We start from the raw sequence: 8,555 nt of genomic DNA, 5'->3' as shown, positions 1-8,555 counted from the left end.
TCTCTATCTCTGTCGAATAAATAAATAAAATCTTAAAAAAAAAAAGAAGAAGAAAATGATTGGATTGACTCAAGTTTAGCAGCCAGAAATTGAAACTGAAGGCATTTATGGGTTTGTTTTTGTTAGGTTTTCCCACCGTCTTTTCTCTCTTTTTCTAGTAAGAGCGCTAAGTTTCATTTCAGGACGTTGACACAACTGAATTGTGTGTGATCTTGGTAAGACTTTAAATCAAGCCAAAGCATGGCACTTAACCCAAGTAGGTGAATCCGACTGTCCGCTGGTTTGTGGAGTATCTCCAGCCATTAAATATCGAGAGGCAAACCTCAAGAACAGACAGGAAAACATATTTTGAAATCGAGATGCTGTGAAAAGAAGTTAATAGTAGTGGTAGTGCCATAGACTGAATGTATTGCCCCAAAATTCATATATGGAAACCTAATCTCCATGTGCTAGTATTGGGAAGTGGGACCTTTAGGGGGTGATAAGTCATGAAGGTAGAGACGTTATAAGGGATTAGTGCCCTTAAGAGACCCTTGAGGGGTGCCTGGGTGACTCAGTCGGTTAAGGATCTGCTTTCAGCTCAGGTCAAGTTCCCAGGGACCTATGATCCAGACCCACCTTGGGCTCTCTGCTGAGGGGGGAGCCTGCTTCTCCCTCTTCCTCTGCCTGCCATTCCCCCTGCTTCTGTGCACGCACGCGCTCTCTCTCTCTCTCTCTCTGGATCAAATAAATAAATAAATACTGCGTGTGTGTGTGTGTGTGTGTGTGTGTGTGTGTGTGTGTGTGTATACATTATCTTTATATATATTATATATGTATTATGTATATACATTATCTTTATATATATATATATATACGTATATATATTTATATATATATATAAAGAGAGAGAGAGACCCTTGACTCTGCAGACATGTGAGGACATAGTGAGAAGGTGGCCGCCTGTGTACCAGGAAGCAAGCCCTCACCAGGCATAAATTCTGCTGACATTGTGATCTTAGACTTCCCAGCCTCCAGAACTGTGAGAAATGTTTGTTAAGCCACCCAGCCTATGATATTTTTGTTTTAGTAGCCCAGACTAGGATAGGTGGGTTAATTATAACTGTAGAATTCATAATATACCTGATTAGAGTATTATGGATGAGAATGTAATTCTGTATGGACTTCATTTTGTTTCTTCTCAAGGGACTAAAGATATTCTTGAATTGCTGGGACTAGAGCCTCAAATTGAGAGCGGAAAGTTTGGGAGCGCCTCCAGCACTGTGCCCCTAGCGGCAGCCAGTTCCATCGTCCCAAGCCCATCCTCCTACTCACAGCTGTCCGCACGTGGTGAATAGAGACGGGCAGCTGTTAGGGAACAAGGTGGCGGGTGCGTGGATAAAGATGGAGCTATACTGGAAGGAATGTAATCAAATCACTGTTTGAAGACTGTGAAAGAAATACTGCAGGGAACAATGCAGGAACAAATTATTGGCTTTTAGAAGGTGCTGTTCATCAAAATCTACAGAACTTGGGTTCTAAAGTTCTCTAATATTAGAGTAATCTACCAAGGGGAAGTATACTGTAAAAATAGATCTGCCTGAATACACAGACTATGGTTTTTTTTTTTCCATTATATGTGGCTGCTTGGTAAAATTAATTTTTTAATTTTTTTAAAGATGTTATTTATTTATTTGACAGAGAGAGAGTACAAGCAGCAGGAGTGGCAGGCAGAGGGAGAGGGAGAAGCAGGCTTCCCGCTGAACAGGGAGCCCAGGGCTCGATGCCAGGATCCTGGAATCATAACCTGAGCTGAAGCAGACACCCAGCAGACTGAGCCACCCAGGCACCCCTAAAATTAATTTTTAAAAATTAAAAATCACCTCTGATTATAGAAGCTTACACTATGTGAACATTATCATCTATTTTTTAAGAAACATGAAAATCCACTAACAATGTGTATTATGGTAACTATCTACTCTGGACTACTGAATTTCATAAGAACCACAATAACCTAGATAATGAAAAGAAAATGGAAATAAAACCAGAATCCCTAATCTTAATAAAGCATGAAACTGTCTGTAATATTACAGTATTCCAATGGCCAGCTGTGGTTCCCAGAGCATTTCTTGGGTATTTAAAGTGAGATTGGGGCACCTGGGTGGTGCAGTTGTTAAGCGTCTGCCTTTGGCTTAGGGCGTGATCCCAGCGTTCTGGGATCGAGTCCTACATCAGGCTCCTCCACTAGGAGCCTGCTTCTTCCTCTCCCACTCCCCCCTGCTTGTGTTCCCTCTCTCGCTGACTGTCTCTCTCTGTCAAATAAATAAATAAAATCTTTAAAAAAAATAAAATAAAATAAAGTGAGATTAAAAAGCAGCCACAGGTCTTCACACAGCAAACTGGAGAAGGCACTCTAATGTTCAGCACTGGCAACATTTTCACTGGAGGTAAGACTTGTCAGCCTTCTCCTTCTGAAAGTATAGTACTACAGAGCATGCCTCCCCATCCAAAGTCCTCCTAAAGAAATGACTGTCCCAACAGGAAGCCTAACTATGTTCTAAAAACTTCAGCCCTGTATATGTTATTAAGTGGAAGGCTTATACCTGCGTTTTCGTTTTTCAGTTCCAAATAATAGCCATTGATTCCCCTTAGCTTAGTATTATTCAGATTTTTACCATGCGTTATGATTCATTGCAAACAGCATGGATGGTGTGTGAAGATCTGATCATGCTTCAGTTAGGCACTTCTGCAGTTAATAGGTTTCACACATAGTTTCAAATTTGACTTTCAGCCTTTCCAATATCTTCACAAAGACTGAATACCAAGAGTTACTGCTGTAGTTGTCTTTTTTTATGCTTTTATCACATAACACTAATTTGTCACCCCTTGGGTTCCCGTTCCTTTTATTTGGTTCGTAGCTTGACCATATTTTGTTATATTTATCAGAGCTCAGACTCCATCTGCACGGTCTATTTTCTGATCCAGTTGTGTTGTACCCCTTGCGGTACTTCCTCAACTCAAGACACTATTATATCTTGTAGCACGACCCTTTCATCTAGCAAATGATCCTTTATGATTTTATACTTATCAGTAATGACATGCTCCTTTGTTCTGGAGACTTTGTTTATTATGTGTGCATTTTCCACAGATATTAAAATAATTGCAAATTTCTTTAACATTACTTTTTGGAAGACAATTCTTTTTTCTTTTTTTTTTTTTAGGAAACAGAAACATGAAACCTGAATGGGTTGGTTGTCTGTTAAAGGTGCTAGGCCAAGGGTACCGGGGTGGCTCAGTCTGTTAAGCATCTGACTCTTGATTTCAGCTCAGGTCATGATCTCAGGGTCCTGAGACTGAGGCCCATGTCAGACTCCATTCTGGGTATGGAGCCTACTTGGAATTCTCTCTCTCTCCCTCTGCCCGTCCCCACCCTCTTTCTCCCTCAAAAAAAATTTTTTAGGGGCGCCTGGGTGGCACAGTGGTTAAGCGTTTGCCTTCGGCTCAGGGCGTGATCCCGGCGTTCTGGGATCGAGCCCCACATCAGGCTCCTCCGCTATGAGCCTGCTTCTTCCTCTCCCACTCTCCTGCTTGTGTTCCCTCTCTCACTGGCTGTCTCTATCTCTGTTAAATAAATAAATAAAATCTTTAAAAAAAAAAATTTTTTTAAAAAGGTGCTAGGCCAGTAAGGAACAAACCCGCTATTGAACATCAGTGCTACTGTCTCCTACACTCTGATTCGTTGACTACTAATATGGCTATATAGTAAACTCAATATATTTCTGTAAAATAGACTCCATTATTTTCTCTCAGAAAATTTCATCTAAAGTTCAAAATTTAACTACGGCTATAGCTGACAAGGACAAATATCCAATGCCATTAAGAAAACATGCAAATGAAGTGAAAATGAAAAAAAAAAGTTTTAATTAAAATATGAGAAATGGATCATCAACTAATTTCCCTTGATTTTTCAGACTATTAGACGCTGGACATTAAGTTGTTGAGGGTTTTTGTTTTTGTTTTTCTCTTTAAAAAGGGTGGGGAGAATGCTTTGGAATTAAGTCCCCTGTTCTTCAATCATATTGTTCTAGCCACAGTAAGGGAGAAGAGCCCGCTACTTTATTAAAGGCAATGGAAATAACTCAGACCTGGCTTCTATTTCCCCGCCATTTGCTAACTTTTAATCACACCATATAACTTCCCATTCCGGCTTGTGCATATTTAAGATGAAAGAATTAGAATATTTCATATTCTAGTCCTAAAACTCTGTGATGACATGACTTCACTACATTCACCTTTTCTGTTTCTTCTTCCTTAACCTTAACTCTCCAAATATTTCAATTTCTTTCCAACCCATTAGTTAGCTTTATGACTATTCTTCAAATTTATAAAGTTATATAATTTTAAATTAAAAGTAATGTATTATTGTGTGTGCCCCTCATTGGTAGAGAAAACCCACTTTCAGTAGGTGTGACACTTAATACTGCATTGTTCAAAAAAAACTAATAATGGAGGATGATCACCTAACTAACCTGCTTATATATCTAGAAGGTGGAGGTCAGATTCACTAAGCAACTGATCAAAGTTTTTAACTAATTGTTGGCAGCATAGAGAATAGAGTCCCTGATCTTTTATATACATTGATTACATTTTTGCTATACATTTTCCCTCCTTTAGAATCATCTTTAATTTGTTAATATTGTTAGGTTAGGTTTTTTTTAAAGAAAGTGTCCCTACTCTATTCTCAGACTAATGATTCATGGTCAGCTTGTTGTGAATTATGACCCTGAGCCATTTTCTGCCAGATGTATGGGATATTTTTGTTTTCCTCTCCACTGGAGAGTTCCACAATTGTCTTTAATGAACTACATTCTGTATTTGATTCTGTATCTGTATCTTGTCATTCAACTATAGTTTCTTCTAATCTTTTTACCTTACTTAATCTTTCTGGGCCTCAGTTTCCTCGTTTACAAAATAAGGGACTTTGGGTGGATTAACTCCTGAGGCACTCTTTACTTCCAAAACGCTCCCTTCCAAGTTGGGACTAAATCAATCTTTGACTCCTTAATGCCACTTTCAGGTTTAAAGAATATGTTCTGTATTTTATCATCCAGACACCTGATGAGAAGATAGACCAACACCAGGCCCCAAATCAACTTTTCCGGGACACCATTTGTCACATTCTCCTAAGTTGACACTAATGCATTGACTGCATCCCTATTGCTCATTTATTTTCTCTGCAAGTGTTTCCAGTTTGAGGAACATTTGTTGATGTTTTACAAAATTTCTGAGGTAGATTAATTTTATTTTCTGTACTTTTACTCATTAAAAGCTTGCTTCTTCAAATCGCTGAGGTTATACAGATTCATTATTTTCTGAGACTTTAAAAAGATGGAAATGTTAGGTTAGTTCAATTGTTAAAAAGATCAATATTCTATTAATTCTAAGAACACCAAATTTATCTAGTATTTAAGATTCAGAGACAAATGAACTATAATTATTGTCAGAGGTTTACAAAGCTTAAATTAATCTCATAAAGTAATTTAGTTTTATTTTGTCTTCTAGAACCTTAATAGAATTAAACAAGCTAGATGTTTAAGCTTCATTATTTTTCTACAAATAAACATTGTTATTTTCCAGTAACTTCATTCAGCCTTGCTATAGACTGCAATACCGCACTTGCCTCCAGTCCTTTCAAAACATTTCCTTAATTAATTCAAATCTGTTTTGTTCCTTCTGTAAAATCTCTTTGAATATAATGTGCTGTTCTGCTTCCAGGATTCTGTTTCTATTGTCTCTAGAAAGAGACTATGATCTTAACTTTGCCAGCAGAGGGCACATACACTTATCCTTCTTTGTTTCTTCTAATCTCCAAAAAAGGAATTTTAAAAAAAAGAAGAAGCAGCAGCCACATGTGAGGTTCTCTAATATCCACTTTATTTGAACTGAGTCTAATTTAAAAATAAAACACCACCACTACCACATTAAGATTTTTGTCTTAAAAGTCTGATGCTTGAATGAAAACCAAAAGACACTCAAGATACTGCTGTCACTGAACCAGAATGTTGGTTTAGTATCTCTGTTCTTGCTCTATAACATTTGGCCAGGAATTTCACTACTCCTTTTGTTCTGATCATATTTTGATCTGGCCTTTCTGCTTTTGGTATTCAATTCTGGTCCTAGAATTAGCAAAGAAGTAGTCAACTAATATTTATTTACATGTTTATTTATTTGTAGAATTAGCAAAAATTCTAACAACTGATTATCTTTTAGCCTGGTTAATATAAATACATTTCAGAATACTGAATTTAATTGGACAGCTAATTAAATGTTTCTGAGAGAACATTTTTAAAGACAAATAAGTTGGAGCGGAGTCAAAAAATTAGTCTGTTGACCATTTTGGTAAATGACTTAAGAATATTTGTGAACCTTTTAATCTTCTGGCTGCTTCCAATGAACTGATGGAATGGTAGCATTTTTTACACTGTCAGCTAAATGAGCACAGAGGAGCATCTATAATTTCAATATTATGCAAATGCATCATGTAATTATATAATTGCAGATATGTTGTGCCTGCACACATCAAAAGGTTGTGCTTTTAAAGTGGAAAAATGCTGTTGAAAAGCAGAAGTCAAAGACTGATGTGTTAATATCTATCTCTAGCAGCATAAATTTTAAGTATTTTATATAAGCCACTGTGTAGTCTGACTTATACCAAAACCAATCCGAAGAACTCACAAATGGAAGCTCAAATGTTATATCAGCTTTTTAAAATTCTAATGCCTGAGGTCAAGATGACTGATAATATTTACAGGTTTTTCCAAATGTTAATGTGTGGAACAATAGTTACCATGATAGACAAATACCACATGATATCACTCATATGTGGAATTTAAGAAACAAAACAAATGAACTTAGGGAGAAAGAAAAAAGAGAGGCAAACCAAGAAACAGACTCTTAAAACTCTAGAGAAGAAACCGACGGTTGCTGGAAAGGAGGTGGGCGGGAGGATGGGTTAGATGGGTGATGGGGATTAAGGAAGGCACTTGTGATGAGCACTGGATATTTTAAGTGATAAGTCACTAAACTCTACACCAGAAACTAATATTACACTACATGTTAACTAAGTGGAATTTAAATAAAATTCGGAGAAGAAAAAAAAGTCACCATGATATTTTATTATTGAGATGTATAAATCAGTACACTTTGGGGCTTATTTTAAAAACGTTATTTGAAACTTAAATATGAAAAAATAATAATATAAGTACAGGGTTCAGTTCAAGGCTAGATTTTGCTATTTTAAAAATATTTGAACATCAGATAATTAAAGTAATTATAGTAAGCGGAGAGACAAAGTTCTAGACAAAAGAAGTAAAAACACTCTGAGAATATGAGAGTATTTCAGTTCATAAGGAGTGTTTTTTTTTTCCCAAATAGTCTTTTCCAACTGCGAATAAACTCCAATACTCCTTCCATAATAAATTGTTTTTGTTTGTTTGTTTGTTTTTTCACACATAAAGTCTTTTCCAATTAAGTCCAATCCTTACTGCAACCCTAACGGTAAAGCCACTGAGATTACAACTGATGATAATGAACATTTTATCAAGTCTAAAAATCTTAAGCAATTAAAATTTTTGACAGTTTTTAAATTTACATATTTATGTATAGCTTTAGCTAACATCTGCATATATAATTATAGGTAATCATTATTAACTATTGATTTTTAAAAAGACATAATGCCCTGAAACGCTTAGTATTTTAATGCTTTTGTCTTTCTCTCTCTTTGATAAGCAAGAGACTTCAGACAGTCTTAAAACATTGAATCTGTCTCACATCCAGGATCTGCAATGCTGAATAGAAAAGAGAGAGAAATTGTAAGAACACAGAATAATCAGGAAGGTTGAGTACCTCACAAAGAAACAGATTGTGAACCCTGAGTACATATGTCATGCATGGTTTCCTACTTAGCTGACAAAGGTCAGGTTCAAACAATGCTTCTCCGGTACCAAAGCTTGCTTTTCTCTCTTTGACCTCCTCTCTTCTTTTTCTTTCTCCTTTCTCCTTTTCTTTTCTCTTTCTTCTTCTTTCGTCTTTCTTTGCTAAACTGGATTTTAGCATCACAGTTTGCTGAATTTATATCTAATGACAGCTATATTTCATTTTAGTCTAAAACCTCACCAGCATTATTGAATATTAATATGTTAGCACTATGGTATACATTGAGCAGCAAGGTCTAAAGGTGGAGATACAGGATCAGAACTCAGTGCTCCTAGTTTTTAGAAATTTATATGATGGAACTGGATAAAGCAATCACTCTTTTTTAAAAAACACTTTATTTATTTATTTATTTATTTATTTATTTATTTATTTGAGAGAGAGAGAGAGAGTGCATGCTCAGGAACAGGGGGAAGGGCAGAGGGAGAGAGAAAATCTTAAGGAGACTCTGTGCTGAGTGGGGAGCCCAATACTGTTTTCAATCTCAGGACCCTGAGATCATGACCTGAACCAAAATCAAGAGCCAGTAGCTCAACTGACTGAGCCACCCAGGAGCCCCAGTAATCACCCTTCTTTTAGTCTCA

Source organism: Ursus americanus, chromosome 8 (genome assembly GCF_024610735.1).
Source record: "Ursus americanus isolate L20-20 chromosome 8, mUrsAme1.1.p, whole genome shotgun sequence".
NCBI classification, from domain to species: Eukaryota; Metazoa; Chordata; class Mammalia; order Carnivora; family Ursidae; genus Ursus; species Ursus americanus.
The sequence above is the reverse complement of the archived record's forward strand: the minus strand, read 5'-3'. Positions refer to the sequence as shown.